Raw genomic sequence first — 27,800 nt, 5'->3', positions numbered from 1 at the left:
ACTCTCGTAAGCTGATGAGCAGTATTATGTCCCTTTCGGAAGCCAAACTGCTCATTCAAAATTATATTATTATCGTTGGTAAAATCCAAAAGCCTTGAATAGATGACCTTCTCAAAGAGTTTGGACAGACTACTCAAAAGACTAATGGGACGATAACTTGTTGGCGATGTTGGATCTTTTGAGGCTTCAAAATTGGTATGACTTTGCCCAGCTTCCAATTGGTGGGGAAGTAACCAAGTTGCAAACATTTATTGAAAATATTGGCTAGATGTTGAAAGAACTGATCACTCTGTTTTTCAACACTAGATTAAAATGTTATCAAAGCCAGGAGCTTTCATATTTTTCATTTGTTTAACTGCAACTTTGACTTCCTCACCAGAAACATGGGAATCTGCAGGAAATTCAAAGGTAGAGTCATTGATTGTTGAAATACTATTGGCAACTGATGTTTCTTTACGGCTGGTCATGGAAGCGCCAAGATTATGTGAACTAACAAAATGAAGCCCAAGTGCATTTGCCTTTTCCTCGGATGTAATCAAAGGAGAATCCTCAACAATAAGAGGAGGAATAGGCTTTGGTTTGTTTTTAAGAACTTTTGAAAGTTTCCAAAATGGTTTTGAATAATTCCCAAGCTGGCTTACATGTTTTGAAAATTCTTGATTTCTGATATTGTCAAGTCGGTCTTGTATGATTTTGTTCAAATTGTTAACTGAAATCTTTTGTCATAGTCCCCAGTCCGTTGATATTGTCTCCTATAAACATTCCTAAGTCTAATCAAGTGTTTAGTATCTACGTCAATATCAGTTACCTTAAAATTAACAGGAACCTCCCGAACGTTGGCAGCCTCTGCTTGGTTGATAGCCTGCTGGATCACCTCCAGCGAACGATCAATATCGGCAGAAGTTTCCGGGTGTTGATCATAGTCGATGTTGCTGTCGACCACTTGCTGAAACTGCTGCCAGTCAACGTTGTGGTAATCTTTCCGGGTTGGTTGCCGCTGCGGAGTAACGGAAGCTCCAACCTCCACAACCACCGGATAGTGATCAGAACTCAACTCTTCAAACACCTCAGGATGAGCCACGTTCTCAGCCATATTGGTAATGAAGAAGTCGATGATTGAGTGATTCCCAGACCGAGCCACCCTCGTTGGACGATCCGGACTCACAACGTTGTAGTATCCGTTTTGCAGATCGTTGTGCAGAATCACTCCGTTCCGATTCCTCCTGCTGTTGCCCCAAACTTCATGCTTCGCGTTGAGGTCACCAGCGATGATGTACTTTGCGCTCCGCCGTGTCAGCTTCTGGATATCGCTCTTCAGTTTTGCTGCTGAACCATCTCTGGAATTCACCTGACGTGGGCAGTATGCAGCAATGAAGAGTACTGGGCCAACCGAAGTGGGAATTTCCACTCCAACGGCCTCGATGATGTCCAGCTTAAAGTGTGGCAGCCGGCGTGGCTTGAGATCACGATGAACAGCGACAAGCACACCTCCTCCTCCAGAGGTGGTCCTATCGAGCTGCGTCGCGATCTTGTAGTTTTGCAGATAAACTTTTTCACCGGGCTTCAGATGAGTTTCCGTGATGGCAGCTACGTCGATCTCCTTCTCGCGAAGAAAATCCACCAGCTCTAAGTTCTTCCTCCTAATGGAGCAAGCGTTCCAATTCAGCAGCTTGAGGGACCTACGATCCATACTGGATGACGAACGAGGTCAGCACTTCAATCTGCTGGGTCTTGGTTTTGCATCCACGCAGTGCAGCGGACATCTGTTTGAAAATATTGAGGAGTTCGGTTGAGGTGTAAAGATCATTACCATTTTCCTCAACTGCTGGTTCTTGGGTTGGTCTTGGCTCCTGGCTGAAGCCCGGTGGTGGCGGTCTCGGCTCCTGGCTGGAACCCGGCCGTGGATGATTCATCTCAGCTCTCTTCCTGGGATCCAACGGCAACGGTGCCAAGTTCGGGACCTGGCGTCGCGGTTGAAGAGGTGGAAAATTTTGCTCCACCAGGGCTGGAGGAGTTCTACGACGCTGAGGCTGATTCTTCGTCGATGCTTGCTGCCGAATTTTCACGAACTCAGCTCTCTTGGGGCACTTTCGGTCGGTTGACGAGTGCTCACCGTTGCAGTTGAGGCACTTCACCAGCGAATCTTGGATGCACTGGGATGTGATGTGCGCATCGGTACCACATTTGGCGCAACGACGCTTCAGGTGGCAGTTCTTACCTCCGTGCCCGAAGCCCAGGCAGTTGAAGCATTGTGTGACGTCACGATGCACTGGTCGGTATCGCTCCCACGACACGATAATGTTGAAAACCGCTCGGATTGCCTTCAGCTCAGGAAGCGTCGTCGATCCCTTAGCCAAATGCAGCAGGTAGAGCTGGTCACGGTACTTGATGTCTTTGTTGCGTCGGCTCATTTTGTGCACGGCCAACACATCCAGTTTCAAAACTTTTAGCTCGGCAGCTAATTCCTCCACTGGCATGTCGTACAGACCTCTGACGACGATTTTGTACGGCTTATCCATGACGACATCATGGGTAAAGTACTCCGCCTCGTTTTCGGTCAAGTAATCCTTGACCAGTTGATAGTGCTGCCTGGATTGCACCAGCACCTTAAATCCGTCCTGACACAGACGAATGTTGCCTTGGACTTTCCCAGACTTGATGAGTTCAACCAGCCCCGCACGAAAGTCGATCGTTGCTGCTGATTGCCGCACATAAAAGGAGGCAGTTTCTCCTTTCGCTGTTTCACTTCATTCTCCTTTGCTTCCGCTACCTGGTCCTCGTCAGGCAGTCCAGCAAACTTGTTGTTCTTCAAAGCTGCTCCTCGTGCGATGAAGAGTTCTCCTCCTCCTCATCCATCGGTACAGTACCGTCGCTCTTTTTCGTCTTTTTGCTGTTCGATGTCACTTCCAAAAGCACCTTCCTTTTGGAAATCCCCGTTTTGGCCATCAGTTGAGGCCTCAACCTTCCTTTTGGAAATTCCCACTTTTTTGCCTGCTTGAGCCGCAGGTAGGGCAATATTGCCGGCGTTTTGCGCCGGGACGCGACGAGTCATGTTGATTCAGACAACCTTCACCAACGAATGCTCGGATAACAATGAGTTGTTGATGAAAGTCATTATTTTAAACTTCTCAAAGTGTCATGATTTTCCCAATGAACATTATTTTTAATCGGAAAATGGAATGCATTTTCGGATTCTTTGGACAATTTTCCACTTAGGAGAAGGTTAAACAAGTTTGTAAATAATAAATAATATGTATTTTTGAAACACATTTAAAAAAAATCTCCAAATTTATATGCAATTTCAGTTGAACAAATTTCATGTAAAATGTGAAAACTTGTGATTCGTGCTTTGAATTCAGTATAAAAATGCAATATAAATCGATAATTTTATAAACAAAACTAGTTTTAACAAATTTTAGGCAAAATTCCGACTTTTTAACAATTTTACCTAAAATTTATATGTATTTTGCTAAAAAGCTTATACATTTAGTTAACTAAATATAAACATTGATTTTTTTTCTCAAAAACTATATCAGCTTCTTTAGTGATGGTACATTCAACGTACAAATAAAATTTGAACATCTTAAATATGATTTTAACAAGAAAAACTATGACTATCAAAGTCACCCCGGAATTAAAACTAAGAATTTTTAACGTAAATATTTTTCTAAACATTATTGAAAAAACTTTTTTTCCGAAATAGTACATGGACTTTGTGTAATCTACCCCAGTACATGTTTTAAAAATAATAATCTCGAGAAAAACCTCACCTGTTGGAAAATATTCTAAAAACAAATTGAAATCCTAACAAAGTCACCCCGGTTTACGGTACCCCTTTCCAGATGTAATATTACCATGATTTTTTTTTCTGTGTTGAAATTGAACTTTGCCCATTAAAATTTTTATGATTTTAATTTTTTTATGTTTTTTTTTATCCAGCAAAAATATATTTTTCTATCTTTTTACATGACGGACACTTGCTAATGTTGATGTTTATATAATTTTTTTAAGTTTATTTTTTTAAGTGTGTAAAAAATAGAGTTTAGGTTCAAAATCTAAAATTTATTATGTTTTTCAGGTAACATAATTCATATAAGGCTGCTGCAAATATTTTTAAAAGTTTATGTAGCCCCCCCAACAAAATTGGTAAAAAAATCTGGGGGCAAAAAAATATTTGTTCGAAAAAACAACATTTTAATTGAAATATGCAGTTTCCTGAAGTCCCCACCAGAGGCGCTGTCAATATTGTTTACGTATGATTTTTGAAAAGGTCGTATGAAATAAATACATATTTTTTTTCTCAAATTATGTTTTTTGTTAGTTTCTACCTCGGTTTTTATTTTTTTTTGCATATATATGCGAGATAGTTGCAAGCATTACGTTATTTTTTTACATTTAACATTTATAAGATCAATAAAACAAAGTTCTACTTGGCCATTCAAGAAAAACAACACAACACACTGAACTGAACTAAAAACTGAATCCTTGAAACAAAATAAAATTTGTTTGATATTTCCTGTCCGTTGTATTAAAATGAATTACGCTTTCAGAATACTAACTAAATTTCTGTCGAAAATGCTTTAAACTAGCTGTAACTGAACACCTAAGTGCTGATATGCCAACATTAGGTTCTCGATGGAATTATATGCTGTTCCCCTAGATCAAATTTGAGATAAAACATAAATCTTTCTAAAGAAAAAAAACTGAAAAAAAGTTTTTATTTATATAATTTATGTCCGATGCGCATACGACCTTTTCAAATGTCACGCGCTAAAAACTTGGTTCGATTTTGACTTCACTCGCTTTGTATGTGGATGACAGTCGTGTCGTAACCGTGGTTTCTGCTCGTTTGAAAATACGTCGATTTTTTTTGTGAAATTTTAGAATATAGTACTGCAAAAAGTTTTTTTTCGCGAAAAAAAAAAATCGTCTTTACTTTGAAAACCAATAATTGCAAAACAACTGGACTGGTGTAAAATGCATTTTAAAACAATTAGTTCATCCAAATTTGGAAACCATGGCTTGTCATTCCAAGAGACAAGTCAAGGGTTATAAACTTCAAAAAATGTTTGCAACAATAGTAAGGCACGCCCATTTAAGAAAACGTTTATGCATAAATCACATTTTTGCATTAAATTGTAGCGAGAACTTGAAAATGCAGGTTTCACGATTCAAATAAAAAAAACAAAACTGAATTTTATTTGTTTTTGATTTTGCTAAAACTAGTCAAAAGATTTTCTTTCAGGAAAGGAATTTCAAGGACACCATTTAAAAATATAACTTATTTATACCTGAGTTACACCTTCAAACTTGAATGCGGTGCATTTAGACCAGCTTTTCTCAACCTTCTTCTACGCCGGTACCCCCTGCCATGTAAATCAAGTAGGCCCGGTACCCCCGTTGAGAATCGCTGATTTAGACCAATTTAATTTCAGGAAGAAAAAAAATAAAAAAGTATGATTTTATTAAAGTTTTGTCCGTATTTTAAATAGGGGTTTGGAGATTTTTTGTAAAAAAATGTTTTTATTTTTTTGAATAGTCCTCATTATACAGTATTCGGAATGGCAAAATTAAGTGGGATAAATTGATAACTCCATTATTTGACGTCCTAGCCAAATGGTGTCTTCGGAAGAATTGGTGTACTTGATAAGGGCTATGTTTTGAAGTTATTGACATACAGGGTGACGACCTTCCAGGGTGTCAACCAAAAACTAACTTTGTTGGATAACGTTGTAGGGCTTTGGAGTCTTCGCAAAAGTTGCAGAGGAGAAAATTTCATGGAAGTTTGTCGAAGGCGCCAAATTTGTAGCTCTTTATCTTGCTCCGATTAGTTTAATGTTATATTTTTCGAAAAAAAAATGGAATTTCATCAAACATTCTATGCAATAGATGATTGATTTGCATTTATCTTAAAATTTTGAAAAAGAAAAATGTAACCAACGATTTTTTTTTTAATTTTTAATTTCTTAAGACTTTTATTAAATCAGTTCAGCTTTTACAAACAAAGCATCACCTTTAATATAAAGAGTCCCATCCCCGTTCATCCCAAAGGCAGCTTTTTTTTGCTCCGGTAACGCCTCTTCCCATCTACGTGAGCTCTCGTCGTGAAGAAAATGTGTTCTCTTCTGGCTTGCAAAAAGGAGCAGAAGTACCCCTTTAAGGGCGCGCGCGTTTGGTATATACATTCAGAAAACAAAAGTGTATCACATTACCATAACCAACCACGGCTCCACCAGTTCACCAGAGTGCCTTTTGTTGTTTTTACTTGTTGGAGCAGCCTCTCGGTTTTGCGAAATCTGAAACATTACATGGTGTTTTGCAAAGGCTGAGGGAATTTTACCGGTAATTTAATGAAAGAAGAGAATGTTTAATTATTTATATTATGCATTTAGTTACGCAGCGTGTGGTAGAGATCGACGAAAGTTGTGCAACGAAAATTTGTTTTGTGTTTAAAATGAAGTGGAAGAGATAAAGTGCAGAAAAAGTAAATAATTCAACAAGTCTTCATGAATTGTTAATGTGACAGGAAGCAAAGATAAAGAAGAATAAAAGGTTAAAGGTTATAAACCAATCTTCGTAAAAGTGCATCTTCTGAAAAGAAGAAAATTAATGTGATTGTTGATCAAACCAATAAGAAGAAACCCACTATTGGATACCACCCCCTAGCAGCAGTTGCAGTTTTGATTTTTTTTTTTTTGCGAGTTCAAGTTTCATCTTTCGTCACCAAATCAAACTGGTCTCCTGGTAAGTCAAGCAACGAAAACAATGGCTCGTATTTAAAGTGTACACGTACACTTGGGGTAATAATTTTAATTGAATCATCGAATTCGAACGGGCGACCCGCCGCCAAAAGCAATCAAGATATTCGTAAATGGAGCTCAACTGAAAAGGGGGGAGGGGGTAGGTTCGGGATGAGAAGGTTTATTGGCTGGCCAGCGCTTGCAGTAGCTGGGGACAATTGGGGAGGTCGTTACAAAAATAAATTAATTTTATTTCGGGGCTGGATTGTTGTTGCTGCCTGGCATGATGGAGCAAAATTTTGCACAATTTAATGTCATATTGACCTTGGTACGGGTGGACTGTATCAACTTGCAGTTTTGTAGAGGATGTTGGGGAAAACAATTGAACTTTGGTTAAACAATTTAAATCAATTAGAAACAATCTTCTAAATATTGCAAGTTACTAATGTAAGGAAGCTAATCACATTTAAAAAAATATATTTAATTTCTTGATTTTTGTAACCATGGTTTAAGAAAAAAAACCATTAATTTATTCTTCATTTTAAATCATTGATTCTCAAGGGGGGTACGGGACCATCCACAAACCACGTGGACACTTTTTTGGAAATCTCAACCCCCCCCCCCTCGTGGACAATTCGTGCTTTCCATTTCATTAGGGCACAAAACTTTTGTAAACAATAGTGTATCCCTCTCACACCTTATGCAAACTGTCATTTGAGTGAAAGGGATACACTACTGTTTACAAAAGTTTTGTGCCCTTTTGAAATGTTAGGCTCCAATTGTCCATACAAAAAAAAAACTTTTTTGTTGTGCGAAAGGTCTGCCCAAATAAATAGCATACAGTCATCCCTCATATTCGGAACAGTTTACAGATCGGCCAATGTTCAAAAAAACATAGCAAAACGGTAATTGAACTTAAAGATTCGCTTTTACCTTCATTTGAAAGCTTTTCATGCGATCTTTCGAATGCTGTATCGAACAACTGCAAATTTTTACTTTTATATCAAGTTTTTGAAGAAAAACTTTGACCCTTGGAATCCACAAATTCGGAACACTTTTTTCTTACGGATGTAAACAAACTCCTGGAGAGATCCAGGAGTACATATTTGTAACAAAATAATGACTTCACACACTGCAACCAGTTTCACTCAAGCTTAGTGATGTTTTATTCACGGTCTGATAACTTTATTTGTGAAAATATCAGTTAAATTCAGGTGTTCCACAATTGTGGGAGGCACAATAACATCCCACAATTAGGGAACAGGCAATTTGGAGGCAGTGTTTTCCTGCTCTGGTTAAAATAGTCTAAAAAGCAGGGTTTTGTTTCAAAAGTACGACTTTTACTAGTGAAATAGCAAGAGAATGTCCAAATAAAGGTCCTAAAAATAGTAGGGTCGACAGAAAAGTTGCATTTTGCATTCTATTGACAAATTACCACAAAAGTGTTCCGAATTTGTGGGTGTTCCGAATATGTGGGATGACTGTACACTAAATTTATAAAAAAATAACTTAAACCTTATTTCAAATCAACAAAAATGCTAGAATTTGTATGACCCAATCTCCCCCCCCCCCCCCCCCACCCCACCCCCCTCTTCTTCATACAGTCCCCAAATTTGAATGCAGTGGGCAAGAAATAATTAAAAATTTCAAGTTAAATAACATTAAAATTATGGCGAAAAGTTACACGAAAAGTTTCAGGCAAATCTTCAGTTATTTCAGCTATTTTTTTTTTCAAAATATCCAAGAATTCATAAGCAAAAAAAAATCTAAAAAGGTTAATTTTTTTTGTATTTTTCCGAAAATTTCGTGTTTTTTCCCAATTTGTGAATTTAGAATGCCAATCAAAAACTTGAAATTATGATCGTGGATTTAGAATGAAAATCAATAATTTGAGGGACTCTTTCAAGTTCGATTTGATTGAAAATGAAAAAAATAAATGTTCAAAAATCCATTCGATGCAATTTACTGTCAATGGAACAAGTTTCAAATTAATTTTTTTCTGTTTCTCAATTAAATTGCACCATAATTTCAAAAAAAAATATTTGTATTAAATATGTACTGTAAAACGGTGGTGACTATGATAGGTTTGAGTATAAATTAAGGGGTTACATACATGTAAATCGGCAAAAATGACAGAAGTTGGTTTGAGCACGAACTTATTTTTTTTTAAATCTGTTTCAAGGACATTAAAATATACATTTTCAACTATTATCAAAACAAATTTGAAGACATTTGGTTGTATCATTGCCGAGATATAGCTATTTGAAGTTAGCAGTTTCAAAAAACGGGTGCTACGATAGCTCAACACTGCTTTGACCAAATTGGCTCAAAATTTTGGTAAAGACTCGTTAAACCGGTCCTGTGTGCATGACGAAGGCTGATTTTCAAAATGTTTATTTGAAAAAAAGATAAAAATATTTCTATGTTTTTCATATAAAAAATTGCCAGTTTTTGATTTTTGTATTTTTTCTAAATGCTAAATTTCAAAATCGGGCTTCGTTATGCACACGGGATATGTCTTGAGAGTCTTCACCCACCCAATTTGGTCCATCCCATCTCGAGATATCGTGGCACCCGTAAATCAACTTGGTATTTAGAGAAAAACGCTCAGAAAGTGAGATAGTTGGCTTTGCGCATGGCAAAATTTTGAGCGTAAATCGTCTCTTACTCGGTTTAAACATGAAATATCTTCATGAAACTTTCAGGAGTGGTTGAAAATCATCTTTTAAGTGGATTTAATACATTTTCTGTAATATGAAATTTTGTGATTTTCTACATAAATGTAACCCCTTAAATACGTATGGAATGCTATGGTGGAGAAGTGTTCGAAGTACTTCTTAATTTCTTCTTCCTGCCCACCCTCCCCCCCGTCCCTCTGATACAAAATTCTGGCAACACTCCTGTAGTTAGTCAACTATAGTTAAGAAAATGTTGATGAATAGCACTATTTTGATGTTCTCAAAGTGTCATGATTTTCTCAATGAACATGTTTTCGATTCGGAAAACGGAATGCATTTTCCGGATTCTTTGGACAATTTTCCGTTTAGAGAAGGTAATATAAGTTTGTAAATAATAAATGCTATGTTATAATTCAAAAAACTTCAAATATAAAGTGTGTCCACTTTTGATTCGTCTTCGAATTCAGTTAAAAATGCAATATGAATCCAGAATATTATATAAAAAAAAACTTTAACTAAAAACTAACGAATTACAGGCATCAATAGTTTTTAACAATTTTACCTAAAATTTATGTGTTTTGTTTCAAAGCTTGTATGCATTATTAATTAAATATAAATATTGATTTTTTTTCTTAAAAACTGTTGTTAATCTTGGCTAATGTGAATCTGACGTAGACATAAAATTTGAACATCTTGAATTTAATTTTAACAAGAAAAACTTTGACTACCAAAGTCTCATGAACATAGTGAGGCCGACCCCAATATATGTTTTAAAAATAAAAATCTTGAGAAAAACCTTAACAGTTTGAAAATATTTCAAACATAATTTATCAATTCAAACATAATTTATCAATTCAATTCAATTAGTTTTTATTAGTAAATAATCAATTCACAATTTCGTAATTCTTATATCCTAATAGAGTTTTGGAGTACCTTTCAACTATAATTTGTACTATAGTTCATTTTGATGTAATTGGATATTCTAACAATGGATTTGCCAACAGAAGGAAAAATTATTTTAAAAAAACCTTCTAAATTTGCTAAGGAAAAGGATAGAGATAGAAAAGCTTAAAACTAGATCACAGTTTGTTTTGTCTTTTGACGTCGAAAAACTTCGCTGCACAAGGCAGCTTATCCGTTGTAGATATACTTCATCATAAGCTCACTCAGAGCTTGGAATTGTTCTGCCTTGTTCCGGCAGGCACGAAAGCGCGTGAGCATCTCTCCAGCAAGAGCGAAAAACTCGGGAAGCGTGAAGAGATCATCTCCGGTAACGTCTGCTTGTCCCGGTGAAGTACCGCTCCCAGAAGCGGCTACTCTAGCGTACGAACCTCCCCAACCGGGAGGGAACGCTGGGTTGGTCGATGGAACCGCTCCGCCGCCAGCTGCTGCAGCGTTCGTGCTCGAAGTCTTTGGAGGTTGGCGGGACGCTGGCGCTTTCTTCTTCTTGTCCTGCTCCTCGAGGTACTTTTTCCGCGCGGCACAGCCACGGAAATTCGCCGTGTGGTTTCCACCACAGTTCGCGCACTTGACGCGCGCTTTGTGCTGCTGGGCGTTTTCCCCCAGCTGGTCTTTCCGCGGAAGATTGCACCTTTCGGTGAAGTGGGTCTCACCGCACTTAACGCACCGGGGCGGAAGATTACAGTTTCTTGAACCGTGTCCGAATTGCGGTGGCATTGCGCTGCGTCGGTCGGATTCTTCGTGTAGAATCGCCACGTCACGAAGAAGCCGTCCAGTGCTTTGATCTGCCGTAGGTCCTGGATTTTGACCGACCCACGATCGAAGTACAGGAGGTACAATGTGTACGTACCTGTCACCGTTGTCGATTTCGAGAGCACCTTAACCTCTCGAGGCTTAACCTTGACGCCCGACAGGTGTTCTTCCAGGTCGGAGATCGGGCGGTCCGGATATCCCTGAAGGACGATCTTCACTGGGACCTTCTCTGCTGGGTCAAATGTGAAGAATTTGAAGTTTCGCAACTTCAACTTCTTCACTACCAAGTCGAAATTCTGTTTTTTATGCGTAATCACTTGCACAGAAGTTTTGCTAATTTTGAGACAATATTGGAGTCCCTCAAGCAACTCGTCAACATCGTCCGCCAACGTATCCAAAACAAAAATTGGAGGTGGTCGTCGTTCCTTCGGAGAGTTACACTTTTTCTGCTTTCCTTGCTTGCGCGCAAGTTCATCATCGTCATCGTCGTCGCCAGCACTGCTGCTGTCACTGGCGGTGTTGTTTTCTTCTCCACTCAGCATCTCAAATTCGTTGCTGGTGGGAACGTTGGAAGTGGTTGTTGTCGTAGTGCTGGTGGACTGCTGCTGCTGCTGCTGGTCGGAAGTATTTCCGGATGCCCGGGTCGATTGTCTCGTCCGTCCGTCATTTTTGTACGTTTCGTACAGACACTGAAAAAAGATTAATGTATTATTTTGTTTTGTTTCGCTCGAAAATTGTATCTTCATTATTTTAGCTGTTTTGCCAGTTTTTTTTTCGTTCCACCAATTATTCACATTTATCTCTCAATAAAACAAAACGAATATTCAATGATTGCAAGCTTTAAAAACTATCAAAAATTCTATTTTTCAACATTTTTATGTTTAACCCCGCTGTAACTTCACAAGGATTGGACTTAGGACAGTGGTCAATATGGAGACTTTTATGTAGATTTTCTGGAGAATCGATTCCCGTATTCGGTTTTTGAAAATTTTGATTTTTGCACTTTTCAAAAACCCGTTTTCAGTAAATAATTTTTGTTTTTTTTCAGAAGATTTTCTTCATCCTACATTTTTTGTGAGTCTTTTTGTAACATCTTAGGCTAGTTTCACAAAAAAAAATTACGAAAAATAACGTGGACTCACCTTTAAAGTTGACTTTCAAACATTAAAATCAAAAATCTCATAAAAGTGTTTTCTTCTTTCAGAGCCTTTTTTTCAAAAAGCCCGTCAAATTTCCTACAAGTTTGTTTTTGACCACTTTTTGATACGATGCAACGGCTTCGAGATGCAGCGATATTTAAATTACGAAATACAAAAATATGAATTCTCAAATGAACGAAACTCCATGTTCATAAAAATGGCTTAGGGGAAAGTGGGGCAAGTGTAACAAGCTAAGGAAATGCTCGTTATAACCCATTAAAAAGTTAAAAAAATCTGTCGGATTTTATTATAATCATCTTATTCTAGGTCTTGATTAAGACTTTGCTAGAACAAGTTTTTAAAAAAGCCTGTTTTGAATGTAAAAAATTGATTTTAAAATTTTTGATTTTCCGTACGTTCTACTCAACTAGTGGGTCAAGACGAACAACCCGTTGGGGCAAGAGGAACAATGCATGAAAAACATGTTAATTTGCTAACAATTGCTAACAATATCACTTAGATACAACAGATTAGAATGTATTTGAAAGGTTTCTTTCATTTTTAGATTACAAAATAGTATTTTACTTAAAAAATGTATCGTTTTTACAAAAAAATATTACTTAGATGATAAATAGTAAATTTTCATAATATCACTATATTTTGTATGGACATTTTTTTAACAATTGTTTATCAGTTTGTAAGTACTTTTATGTATTTATTTCTCAATAAAATATGTTATTGCAGCAATTCGTATTTTTTTCCATACTAAAAATCCATATGGTACACTTGCCCCACCTGAACAACATTTTTTAAATACTCTCAACAAAAATAACCAAAAGTTAAATCATACTTTGTAATAGGTGCATGTCATTGGTAGGGACACTACTGATCTAGGAAAAATAGCAGTTTGATAAAATGAGTCTTAAAACGAACCCTAAGCCTTATTTTGTACGTTCCAAATATTATAAGAAAACAAAGGTTTTGAAAAAACTTCATTTAATCTTATGCCCCTTGGCGTTTACGTCGTTTTGGCGGTTATGTGGTAGAAAAATCAGCTAATTGCATTGCTAGCAACAATTCCTCATTCTGGAAATAATCAAAATTGTAAAAATTACGGCCGTACGAGCGATTGTTCCTCTTGCCCCATATGGTCGTCTTGCCCCACCTTCCCCTAACTAAGCGTAGGATAACATGTCTACAAAGTTTCATTGAAATCGGAGAGGGTCGAGAAAAAAGTTCCTACAAAATTCCGGTTTTGGGCTGGAATTGCTCTCTAAAACTAGAACATGATTCCATCCTGTTTTTTTTTGCAATTTTAAAATGATGAAACAAACCCTAAAAGTTAATTTGGATGGTTTGTTTTGTTTCAAAATTCCTGCATAATTTTCAAATAAATTAGATGGTTAAAATCAAACTGTGAGTTGAATTGCTTTACACACTCAATATTCAACTGCAATACCTGTGATAATAAATTAATGAAAATCAATACCTAACTAAATAGAAAACAAAACAAATATTTATCAGAGAATTTCTGCAAAAAATTGATTCTAATTCTATTGTTCGCTTCAATAAAAAAAAAACACTGAATTGTTACGATTCTTTCATTCGCACAAACCATTTCTTGGCATCCTTGGAAGAAACCGGCGGCGGCACGCCAGGTGGTGACAGCGCAAAAAAATACCTCCCCATCAAAATCGTTGATCGACACCTTACGGAGCTGGGTGGGCCGGAGGAATCGTTCCATCTTATCGATAAACAAACAATTGCGCACAAAACCAATTCCGTTGAATTATGTTCGTCTGTCGAGGATTTTCTTTTTTTTTTTGACTCTTCCAAATATTTCTCTTGTTTATGGCATAGCTGCTCGAGCTGCAAAAAGAAACACGTGCATCGTTTTTCCCTTGGCGGGATTTTCCCAAATAAAAGTTGCTCAATTTCCGCGATTCGGGCGAAACCAAATAAACTACCCGTGATGGTGCTTCTTATATTTTTGGGAGTTCTTGGCGTTCTTTATTGCATGTGTGTTCGTGCGCACACATAAACATAACCTCGCCCAGGTGCTTCCACGAGAACGTCTGAGCCGTCGTTTCTCACCGTGCCATGGTATTGATGTTTACACGCGTACGAAAGGTAACGATTACGCTTTTTATTTTCCTTCACTTTTTTTTTTTGGTTCCTGGAGTAAATACCTAACCATTTGTAAGGAAAGGTTCTGTTCGCTTTTCCTGCCAGGGTAGATATTTCTCAAGGAAAAGCAATCAGAAGGGGCACTGTAAAAAATGATCATGACTAAAACTAAAAAAAAAAACCATGGCGGGATTTGAACCCAGGTTCAAAAGATTCATCTTGCGCCCGAGACACCAAATCTGATTTTTTAACAGTGCGTTCATTCGAGTACGTATAGTAAGGATTTTCATTCGAATCGATTCAAATCCGAAAGGTTAAGGCTCGAAGTTGGAAAGGTGATCCTTTGGAAACGCTCCTGGCAATGAATACGTCAGGCCTGGTCTCTATAGAATAATGCTGATTGCAGAGCACGTACAAGTCAGTGGCTGTGGCATCCAATTAGGATGCTGAATGAAGAAATTTGTGGAACTGTTCTTTGAAAGATATATTGGGAAATCGGAAATTTATGCGAATTAAATTTACCCTTTCTGACATTTTGCTACAAAAACAACAAAGTTATTGAAATTTCTCAAAAACTTAAATGTTTCAACTAACTGCTAATCTAATTGTTTTAACTTCTACCTGCAAATCAACCTTTACCCTCGGAATTGTACACTGCTCGGTTTGCAGAGGCTATCACTCTTTCCACAGTCCAGCGACAGCTCGCGAGGGGTAAAATATGTGTTTGCACACACAACACCTAATAAATTAAACGTCAAATTGCCTTTTCCCTTTCACTGGGGCAAGCGAGCCGCGTGAGTTTTGCGTGTACTGGTAGAAGTAGAGCATTGGGGATAAAAATGCCATCTTCCAAACTTAAATTGGGTTGAGAAATTACATTTAATGATTAATTTACATTTAATGTGAAGTTCTTTTTGATTTTTTTAAAATGATCCTAACCAAAATTAGAATTTGTCAATTTGAATTCACAAAATTAAACAATTAAACAATTAAACAATTAAACAATTAAACAATTAAACAATTAAACAATTAAACAATTAAACAATTAAACAATTAAACAATTAAACAATTAAACAATTAAACAATTAAACAATTAAACAATTAAACAATTAAACAATTAAACAATTAAACAATTAAACAATTAAACAATTAAACAATTAAACAATTAAACAATTAAACAATTAAACAATTAAACAATTAAACAATTAAACAATTAAACAATTAAACAATTAAACAATTAAACAATTAAACAATTAAACAATTAAACAATTAAACAATTAAACAATTAAACAATTAAACAATTAAACAATTAAACAATTAAACAATTAAACAATTAAACAATTAAACAATTAAACAATTAAACAATTAAACAATTAAACAATTAAACAATTAAACAATTAAACAATTAAACAATTAAACAATTAAACAATTAAACAATTAAACAAATAAACAATTAAACAATTAAACAATTAAACAATTAAACAATTAAACAATTAAACAATTAAACAATTAAACAATTAAACAATTAAACAATTAAACAATTAAACAATTAAACAATTAAACAATTAAACAATTAAACAATTAAACAATTAAACAATTAAACAATTAAACAATTAAACAATTAAACAATTAAACAATTAAACAATTAAACAATTAAACAATTAAACAATTAAACAATTAAACAATTAAACAATTAAACAATTAAACAATTAAACAATTAAACAATTAAACAATTAAACAATTAAACAATTAAACAATTAAACAATTAAACAATTAAACAATTAAACAATTAAACAATTAAACAATTAAACAATTAAACAATTAAACAATTAAACAATTAAACAATTAAACAATTAAACAATTAAACAATTAAACAATTAAACAATTAAACAATTAAACAATTAAACAATTAAACAATTAAACAATTAAACAATTAAACAATTAAACAATTAAACAATTAAACAATTAAACAATTAAACAATTAAACAATTAAACAATTAAACAATTAAACAATTAAACAATTAAACAATTAAACAATTAAACAATTAAACAATTAAACAATTAAACAATTAAACAATTAAACAATTAAACAATTTAACAATTAAACAGTTAAATTTAATTTGAAAATGACTAATTTGATGACTACAGAAAAAATACAATTGCCGATTTTGAATTAATTTATTTCACAAAAGTTAAATTTTTAAAAATTCGATTTTTTTATTTTATTCAGAGGACAAAAAACGGCCACTTTAGAGTTAAAAGAATTTACCTATGAACAAAATGTTGTTGCAAAGTTATAAGGTTTTGTAATAATGTGTTTTTTTACATTTTACTTTTTTTTACTTCACTTTTGAAAGTAAATTCAATTTTGCAATCGAAAAGAATTTTACAGAATTTTTGATACAGTGCATCGTTTTAAAAATATAGCCAATTTCATTTTAACCGGAAATTTCAGTTTTTTTGATTTTTTTTAATTAGTGTTCATGATTGTCCATTCCTTTAAAATATTATTTTCGAAAAGTTCCAAAAAAATCCAATAAAATATGAGATTTTGAAAATTTGACCTTTGGTTGTTGAAATACAGCTAATAAAAGAAAAAGAAACAACAAAATTGAAGTTTTTTAAGTCTCATCTAACATACCTACATTTTCTAATGTCAATATATTAGCAACTAATGCTGAATTATTTGTGATCGATTTGAAAAAAAATATTTTGAAATTTTAAAATACTAACTAACATTTCAATAGGGCCAAACATATTACGCCCATTAGAGCCAAAAAAAAAAATACATAAAAATAAAATGGTCGAAACCGCCCGATTTGGTAGAGAACTGCTCTCGATCTAAAAATTTGCCGCAAACCCATTTTTCAACCAATTTTTGATATGCTTGCATTTTTTTGGAAATTTCGACTTGTATAATGTGACTTTGCCAATGCTTTTCAAATGTCATTTTCTGGATTGACTTCTGCTGATGTTGCCTATATTAATACTAAAACAAGTCTCGGGTGAGTTTTCAAAAAGCCGTAAGAGCCACTGTGACTTCTGACACTAATTTTCGTTTTTCTCGAAAATGAAACAAAATTTCATTAATTTCAAGTATGGGGCACTTGAAGGACGTGTAGATGAACAATCTCGAGCATTTTTGATATTGGTTTTTCGTAAGTAGGTCGAATACCGATGCAAAAAGGACTTTGTTTACCAATGGCTCTTACGGCTTTTTGAAAACTAATCCGAGAAGTGTGCATTAATTTTGGTTAAGGGTACACAGCAACTAAGGAAGTTGTTGTCTTCTTATTCCAAAATTGTTGAACTTACGGAATCAATCCTGAAATAATGTGATTATAAAAAAATGCATATGTATTTTATTGTAAATGTTTATGGATAGCTAAGGGGATGGATAAAAATAAAGCGATAGTTCCCGTAGTTTTGAAGATACTAAAATGTCTGTAACAACCATCTGGATGCAAAAGTTCTGGTTGATGTGCACCGTTAAGTCCTAAACATTTCCATTTTGCTTTTTTTCATTTAAATGATATTTTTTACAAAAAAAGCATTGAAAAAAGAACAGAAAAAACAAAAGTTAATGTTAGAAAGTGACAGAAAAAGCCAAATACTATAAGAAATACTACTAATTGAACAAGAAAAACATAAAACAAGAGAAGTAATGTTTTTCGTAGAACAAAAAGTGCTTAAATGCTTAAAAAATGGACGTAAGAGGGTTAAATCAGAAGGATCAGGAAAATGTACGAAGAGAGAATAACTAGAGAAAAACTTTAGTTTAAGCTTCAAGTCTGTTTGTCTCTGGCTCTGTTTCCCACCCACGACCAGCTGATTCTAACCAGCAATCAGCAACGTGTCCCTTGGCCACCTCAAAACAAAACAAAATAGGAGGGGGAAGGGTCCACCTTTAGTGACTTTGGTGGTCCACTGTTGACTGCATTTGTTTTAATGCCCCACAGTGAATTTGACGCGAGGAAGTTGGACTAATTAAAATTCTGAGCTCGTAAAATAAGTACGCTGAACGACGAAACTGGTAGGGAGTTCTTCCCTCATGAGAAGAGAAGAGTGGGAGACTTCTTGTTGTATTGTCTAGATACAATAGTTGTATGCACGAGTTATTTATTTGATTAACTGTCAACAAAAAAATGTTTCAAACTTTTGTATATAAAATAAAATAACAAAAAGTAAAATCCAAACAAACTTTCAAACTGAGAAAATGCACTAAATCATTCTAAATTACTCCCCATTTATTTATGCTCAATTGGCCAGTGTCCCACAAATCATTACAGCATCACAAAATATTGTGGAAAAAGCATAAACGAGCGGAGAATAATCTAAATTGACAGCACTTATCTTAATCCGGGAGATCGTAGCGCCCGGAGGCCACGCGTCACGGCGTGCGCCACCAATTCGAGTCCTCCCCGAGCTTTGATGATGGTTTCACCGGGTTGAAAAATGTTTAACTCGGCGGCAGATTTTTTGACCATGTTTCTCTATGGCTTGAAAGTTGCGGATTTTTGTTCCCTAAAACATATAAAAAATCTCAAAAATAAAAAATACGTATTTTGGGAAAATGAGTTTTAGTGAAAAAAAATTTGATAAAAAAACTGCAATTTTTTTCCCGTGTACCTATTTTTTTCTCAATACCTACACAGAAAAAAAAGTGTGAATTTACTCGACACGGAAAAGATCAATCACATGTAAACTCAGTTGATGTAAACTTGAGATTCGATGTAAACGTATAAATTGTTGCAAATGTACACCAAATTGCATTTAAATTTAAATGCTTAATGACGTGCAAAAGTGTTACATCATTAATGATGTAACATTCGGAAATATTTTTTTGTGTGTACAACTTTGCCGAAGACACCAAATTGATCAGAAAATTCACTCAAAAGTTACAGCTAGGGCGTCCAATTTTCCCGGGAAACGGGAAAAATATTTTGAAATCCCTGGAATTCCCGGGATCCCGGGAAATTTGTGAAACAGTCATAAAATCTATGTTTTCATTATATTGATTTTGTTTTCAAGCTTAAAATCGTAGAATTAGCCCAAAATATTTTTTGATGATAATTTACACTTCAATCGAAACAGGGACAGCAATTTTTGGATAGCTTAAAAGAAATTAATTTTTTTTTTGTTGTGCTTTGGTTTATTAATTAACCACAATTTTAAATACCGTTATTAGAGGTGACATTGGGTCTAGTAGGTGAAATTGGGTCATACAAACTTCAGCTTTTTGTATGACCCAATCTCACCCCAGACCCAATGTAACCCCAGATGACGGGACATTGTGAATTTGTTTTTTTTAAATATATTTCTTCCAGTGTTCCCACGAGCCTGAGCCATCGGCTCAGCTAGGTTCATTTTTCTGGCTCAGGTTCACACCACACGTCGGCAAGCATCGTCGGCTCAGGTTCACCGAGCGCCGTGAGCCATGGTTCATTTGGTTCAAACCAGGAAAGCTAGCCAAAATGAACCATTGGCTTGAACCAGGCTTGAACCTGATCAATGAATGTTAGGCTAAACGGTGAGCTCTGTTAGACCGTGACACTGTGCAACCCTAAATCTACTACTCCGTAATATTTGTTACACTGTAACATTGTTACACCGTAACATTCGTTTCACTGTAATATTGTTACACCGTAGCATTGTTACACCGTATCATTGTTACACTGTAGCATTGTTACACCGTAACCGTGTTACACCGTAACACTGTAACGGATATCACGGTGTAACGGATGTTACGGTGTAATGAATATTTCGGTGTAACAATGTAACGGTGTAATGAATATTACGGTGTAACAATGTAACGGTATAATGAATATTACGGTGTAACAATGTAACGGTGTAACAATATTACAGTGTAACGAATGTTACAGTGTAATGAATGTTACGGTGTAACAAAGTTACGGTGTAGCAAAGTTACGGTGTAACAAAGTTACGGTGTAACAAAGTTACGGTGTAACAAAGTTACGGTGTAACAAAGTTACGGTGTAACAAAGTTACGGTGTAACAAAGTTACGGTGTAACAAAGTTACGGTGTAACAAAGTTACGGTGTAACAAAGTTACGGTGTAACAAAGTTACGGTGTAACAAAGTTACAGTGTAACAAAGTTACGGTGTAACAAAGTTACGGTGTAACAAAGTTACGGTGTAACAAAGTTACGGTGTAACAAAGTTACGGTGTAACAAAGTTACGGTGTAACAAAGTTACGGTGTAACAAAGTTACGGTGTAACAAAGTTACAGTGTAACAAAGTTACGGTGTAACAAAGTTACGGTGTAACAAAGTTACGGTGTAACAAAGTTACGGTGTAACAAAGTTACGGTGTAACAAAGTTACGGTGTAACAAAGTTACGGCGTAACAAAGTTACGGTGTAACAAAGTTACGGTGTAACAAAGTTACGGTGTAACAAAGTTATGGTGTAACAAAGTTACGGTGTAACAAAGTTACGGTGTAACAAAGTTACGGTGTAACAATGCGATGGTGTAACAAATGTTGCAGTGTAACCATTGCCGTAACATATGTTACACCGTGACATCCGTTACACCGTAATATGGTTACACCGTAACATTGTTACACCGTAACATTGTTCATTGTATCATTCGATACACTGTAACATTGTTACATCATCAATTTGTTACACGGTAGCATTGTTGCACCTTAACACCTATGCATAGTCATGGTTCTCATTAGCCTGGTTAGCCTGGCTTAAGCCATGGTTCATGGTTCACTGAACCAGGATTGAACCACAAAGGGAGGTTTAAGCCGAACCAATTTTATTGGTGAACCTAGCCTAACCGGTTCATTTGTGAACTCTGATTTCTTCTATTAATTTTTGTATATGACGTGACTAGAAAAGCCACAAAAATTTCTTTAAAAATGTAACAAAACACTAGAAGCAGAAACAAATAATATAATACCGGTCAATGCAAATTTAAGATAGGATTTGAATTTCATGTTTTATATAAAACATATTTAAAAAATATATATCTTTGAGTTACTTCTGCCAGCTGGGGAAAATCGACACTACAGTCTGAACAGTTACAGAAGATTTGAGAGCAATCAATGTTGAAATCGGTGTACTGATTGTGATGTTCCTGTTTAAATGAAATCAATCAAAACATTATGGAAAAAAATGGCATGAACAGCTCCCTTAATTTGATGAAAAATTATTTTATATGATTTTTTTTGAATACCTAAATACAATACCCACGCTTTTAAAAATATATATTAGATTCTATAGAAAATATTTAAAGCGCTAGGCATTATGCAAACTAAAATTATATCAATTTTACCTCATAAGCCAAATAAATGCCGATATATGCCGAATAAAAATTTTAATGCTTATTTTAATGCTTATCGATTACTAAGTAATCAAGTTGTTCTGTGTTTCCCCAACCAAATCTGAATTTCCAGAATAAAATTTGTTTTTTTTTCAATTTCGGTAATTCCGAATAACGATTGCCTGAAGAAAAGCCTTCTGAGTAAACTTTGATCTCTTCTTTCCCGACTGACACTTGATCGCTGGCTGTGGTAGAGACGAGTAGAAATTTGAATGATTGGGTTTAGTCGTGAACTTACTGCGATCTGATTATAATTTTCCCCATTTAACACCAGCAGTCATGGGTTGTTATAATCATCGACACGCGACGCGACGAATGACAGCTAGTCGTGGTAATTCGAGAATAAAGATTATTCTCAGCAGTCTTATTCGTGAGGTGTATCAGGCAGCGATTAATCGCAAAATTAATCATAGTCGTCGAATTTTCAACACTGCCCGGGACAAATTATTAAAAATCCCGGGGTTCGGTAATTCCCGGTTTTGGAAAAATCCCGGGATTTTTTTTCCCGGGAATTCCCAGGATGAACGCACTAGTTACAGCTGTTTGAATATTGTATGGGTACTGTATGGGACTTGTATGGGTGAACCAATGACGCAAAATAGCTTATTTGGTCATAGAGAAGGCCCCCACAAAGTTTAAGTCAAATAAAAAAATACAAAAAATAAAAATGGTCGAAATCACCCGATTTCGTAGAGAGTTGCTCAGCTTTACAATCTCTTAGGTTTCCATTGCTATTTTTATTATCTTCAAGATCCTTTCTAAAAGTAAACGAATCTTTCTTTTTGTTGATTCATGAATCTATTCCACAAAACCAAACAAATACTGTTTGCATCGATTTGATCTGTGTAGCTAAAGTCTGCCGTTCATTACAAACCAGATCACTGTGCTAGCAAAATGGGAATATACCCAGCTCCTGGTTTGTTCAAAGCCAACTTGCTGCTTTTTCTAAAATGGCATTTTTCAGGCAAGTTGAAACAAAAATGTTGGGAATAAAAAATGCGCATTTTTTCATATCCGTTTTTGACAAACTTCTAAATTTTGAAAGTTATTTCTTGAAACTTCTTGAAATAAGAAATTCACTGTCAAAATCAAACTGCCATTAGACGTAATTCAAAACCTTTCAAGTGGCTTTGATGGAAAATTCCTTCCCCGTTCCTGCCACACAACTGCCTCCCAAAAGAAGACTAGGATCAATCAAAAAGCTACCTCTTCTGATTCCATCTCAACCTACACACCAGATGTTATCTAGGTCGAATCGTCCTCGAAGTCCTATTCCTTTTCATCTTCCCCTTCTTGTTTCCAATGGCAACAACTCAACTCGATTTGAGATCAGGACCTTGGCAGTGTCTGTCTAACTAACCGTGAAGATTTTCCACCGAACCGTGCTGGGAAATGTTATTGATTGGCCTGTCTATTAAGACAGTAGGTACCTGCTTCTCTCTTTTTTTCTAGGAGAGTAGGAAAATTTTGCGTTTTTTTTTGCCAATGCGAAAATAAAAGAAAACCCTCTGAACTGGAAAGTGACTGGATTTTTTTTTTTCTATTGATTGTTTCTTTGAAAATAACAACTGAAAATTGTGGAAATAACTCCAGCAGGTACCCTCTCCCAGCAAAAGCCGCAGCATCTTTTCTGCTGATGCGCGAACAAGAGAGCAACCAAAAGAGTAAACAAGAACGTCGTCGCGCTGACCTAGATCGTCGTTGACGTCGACGCCCGGCTGGGCGAACGTTACACACATGTTGCTGCTTGCAAGTCTTGTAAGTTCTGGGAATTCAGGCGTGGGGGTGGACCGTTTTTTCATGAATAATTGATATTTCGAGCAGTAATTCGATCAAATCTTGCCTGGGGGTGTCACCTTTTTCTAGCAACTTGATTAAATTTCTGCAACAATGCGATGCTTTCTTTCCTCTTTCTGGTGGGACTCGTAGCTCTCGGGGATATTTTAAGAGAATGCTCAACTGTTCCAGAAGGTTCAGCTTTCTGTCAGATTCAACTCGGAGAACAACCGTGAGTCAAGGTGTACAGTTATTAATTTCTGATTAAACAACAGCTAATACCAAAGATCAACACCGACGTCGTCGACGTCGTTCTAGCTGTTTGAAGTTCGAATTCGCTGTTTTTCTTCGTTTTGTTTGTGATACGGGGGCTCCAGACGGTGTATCCGGCACTTGGACGTATACAACAGGTCGCTCGTGTGTAGCAAGTTGTTGGAAGAAAACATTCATAAAAATTCACCAGAGGGAGCTTCCAGCACCAGTAGGTCCCAGTAAACCCTTGGCATTTTTACTATTAAAATAATTTTAGAATCATATTTTTACATTTTATTTTTTTGCTCTCTGATTATTCGGACAATTTTTTTGGGAAAATATTTGCAAAATGAAAAAAAGATAGTTGATTTTTTTTTATTATTCGTTTAACCACCAAACAAAATAACTATTTTGATTTGATTTGATTTGATGTGATAACCAACAGGGCCACAAGGATAACCTATGTAGCGGTTGCCTAGAATTACAGTGGCTCAGACTTAAAGGGAGCATCTTCAAATTACTGTCGTATGAAGGGCCAAAAGGGGACCACCAAACAAAATAACTATTTGTTTTAAAATTTACACAACCTAATTTATTTAGATTTTTTTTTACGTTGCTTGAATTAGAGAAAATTAATAACATCAATCTCTGTTATTATTTTGTGTTTTTTGATATACGGCTCTTACAATTTGTACTCGAACAATTCCCTAGAATTTCGTAAAAAAAAAATCAAAATGACTTAAATCATATTAGTTGGTCCTATTTTTCAATAAGTCGTGATTACTAAAGATTAAAATTTCCAAAAGTAGCCAATAATTATTTTATGATCCTCAGAATAATGATTTTTTTTAGAATTCAGGCCAGAGTAAAAAAAATGGATTGACAATGTCCAAAAAAAGAAAATCTTTGAGAATTTTATTAACTTTTCGAATATATTTTTTTCAAAGTCGGACAAGGATGTACATTATCATTTTGTAAATAAAAAAGACAATTTTGCTGAATAATTTAATGATTTAAAACTAGGGCGTCCAATTTTCCCGGGTTTTGAATTTCCCGGGAAACGGGAAAAATATTTTTAAATCCCGGGAATTCCCGGGATCCCGGGAAATTTTTGCAGCAGTCATAAAATCTATGTTTTCGTTATATTTGTTACGTTTTTCTAGCTTAAATCATAGAATTAGCTCAAAACTGTTAATGATGATAAGCTACACTTCAATCTGAACAAGGACAGCAGTCTTTAGATAGTTTAAAACACATTAAAAAATGTGTTCTTTGATGTGCTTTGGAATTTAATTAAACCAGAATTTTGAATATATTTCTTTTATTTTTTTATTTATATAATCATTTTTATAAAACAAAAGCTTATACAATTTCATTAAAGGTGTCTAAAACATCAAGAAATAAAATTATACCGGACAATGTAACACTTTGGATAAGTTTAGAATTGTATGTTTTATGTTTAAAAACATATTTTAAAAATTATCTTTAAGTCACAACCAACCAACTACCAACTGGGGATAATCTGGATTGCAGTCTGAATAGGTACAGGAGATTTTAGAGCAATAAAATTAAACAATCAGAACATTATTCAAAAACAAATTAGCTTAAACAGCTGTCTTCATTCGTTACTTTTGTTCTGATTTGCTCCAGATCCCTTTAATGTTGGCCTGAATAATCAAGGGGCAAAAATTTTTTTTTCGAAAAACTGACAAACTTCATTAAAATTAAAATTGAAAATTAAAGTTAAATCAACTGAAAATCAGTAAAAATGCATTTTCCCGCGTTTATAATTATATTAAGCATGTTTGAACTCCTTTGAAAACATTTTAAATTTTCATGAAATACCAATGTACAGTCCCACGAAAAGTTTTTTTTGCGAAAAAAAATCCCGTCAATGCCTCGAAATTTTCAAAACTAATGATTGGATAGCAACTGTACGCCTGTAAAATGCATTCTAAAACACTTTTTTCATCCAAATATTGAAACCTAGGCTTGTAATTTTAATTTTTATATTTTTTTGGTCAGAGCCGAGGGACATAAACTTCAAAAAATATTTGCTACGGCCGAACTTGGCCAAAAATAAATTTGATTCATATCCTTAATAGCTAAAAAGTTGGCACTTTTTGCCTGCTAAAACATTTCAAAAAACTTAAAAAACGAAGGGGTTGTTTGTTAAACCGAGGTTTTATTTGATTTTAATTTTTTTTAAAAACTAGATTTTTTTTTGGGGTGTAGCTATTTTTTCTGAATAGTCCTAATTTAACCTACAACTTTGCCGAAGTCTCAAAACTGATCACACCTTTGCGAGATACAGATTTTCGAATGTTTTCACGAGCACTTTTCTATGGATAATCCTCAAATTTATATGGAGACTTGCATGAAGAAACCAATGATGCAAAATTTTTGGACATATGGAATCGATGGATAAAGTTTCACACAAATAAAAAAATACAAAAAAATAATCAGGTTTTTTTTGCGAAATAGAATTGCTCCACTTTGTTCTTTTTACTTACCCTCTCTGCCCGATATTGTTTACGAAATTTTTTTTTCTGTATTAGGGTAATTCTCTACCAACTCACACGAAATCGGGAAAAGTTGACCCGACCCCTCTTCGATTTGCGTGAAACTTTGTCCTATGGGGTAACTTTTGTCCCTGATCACGAATCCGAGGTCCGTTTTTCGATATCTCGTGACGGAGGGGCCCTTCTATTTTTGAACATGCGAAAAAAGAGGTGTTTTTCAATAATTTGCAGCCTGAAACGGTGAAGAGATAGAAATTTGGTGTCAAAGGGACTTTTATGTAAAATTAGACGCCCGATTTGATGGCGTACTCAGAATTCCGAAAAAACGTATTTTTCATCGAAAAAAACACTAATTTTTTTTTAGAAATTCTCTTATTTTCCGTTACTCGACTGTAAAAAATTTTGGAACACGTCATTTTATGGGAAATTTAATGTACTTTTTGAATCTTCATTGACTCAGAAGGGTCATTTTTTCATTTAGAACAAAATTTTTCATTTTAAAATTTCGTGTTTTTTCTAACTTTGCAGGGTTATTTTTTAAAGTGTAACAATGTTCTACAAAGTTGTAGAACAGACAATTACAAAAATTCTGATATGTAGACATAAGGGGTTGGCTTATAAACATAACGAGTTATCGCGATTTTACGAAAAAATATTTTGAAAAAGTTACTTTTTGCGTTTTTCTTTGTTTCGTCGTCCGTGTCTGTCGCGGGTGACCATGAACGGCCATGACCATGAACGGCCATGACCTAGCGACTTCGTTGACATTTCAAAAGACGCGTATTTTTATGCTCTAAATATGTCCCGAAGACACCAAAATTGCTAAAGATAATACAAAAAAGGTACGCAATAAAAACATTTTTTGATGGGCCACCCTACTGCTTTTCATATAAAATGCTGTAGAATGATCAGAGTAAGAGATAGAGATTTGGTGTCTTCGACAAAGTTGTTTGCAATGGCTAGTACTACAATACTGTCGAAGAAAGTATACCTCTATCTCATCTAGAAGCGAAGATAGTTTTTGAAAATATTAGAAATTGTTGGACCACCCTAATATCGTTTTGACCAAAAGATGTAGGATTTCATTTTTAACAAATGCTTCTTAGACACCGAAGCTCGAAAATGCATCCCTGAAGCGGAAATAAATTATTCCTGCTAAATTTGCGTTTCCGACCACTGTGCGACGACCAACATTTTCAAAACTTTTTTTCGTAAAATCGCGATAACTCGTGATGTTTATAAGCAAACCCCTTATGTCTATATATCAAATTTTTTGTAATTGTCTGCTCTACAACTTTGTAGACCATTGTTACACTCTAAAAAATAACCCTGCAAAGTTAGAAAAAACCCGAAATTTTAAAATGAAAAAAATTGTTCTAAATGAAGAAATGACCCTTCTGGGTCAATGTAGATTCGAAAAGTACATTAAATTTTTCATAAAATTACATGTTCCAAAAATTTTTACAGTCGAGTAACGGAAAATGGGAGAATTTTGAAAACTTT

General features: G+C 35.1%; 1 protein-coding gene across 6 annotated transcripts in view; it reads left to right on the top strand.

Annotated features, from left to right (window-relative positions):
* Positions 1-27,800, top strand: part of LOC6044944 (inositol 1,4,5-trisphosphate receptor) — an 89,373-nt gene that overhangs the window by 3,736 nt on the left and 57,837 nt on the right. For all 6 annotated transcript variants that reach the window (XM_038258829.1, XM_038258824.1, XM_038258828.1 and 3 more), the window contains exon 2: positions 6,393-6,744. The gene's annotated coding sequence lies outside the window, so the exon portion shown is untranslated. The remainder of the gene's footprint in view (positions 1-6,392; positions 6,745-27,800) is intronic.

This window comes from Culex quinquefasciatus, chromosome 3 (genome assembly GCF_015732765.1).
Source record: "Culex quinquefasciatus strain JHB chromosome 3, VPISU_Cqui_1.0_pri_paternal, whole genome shotgun sequence".
Lineage (NCBI taxonomy): Eukaryota > Metazoa > Arthropoda > Insecta > Diptera > Culicidae > Culex > Culex quinquefasciatus.
This window is presented reverse-complemented; position numbering and strand designations above follow the sequence as displayed.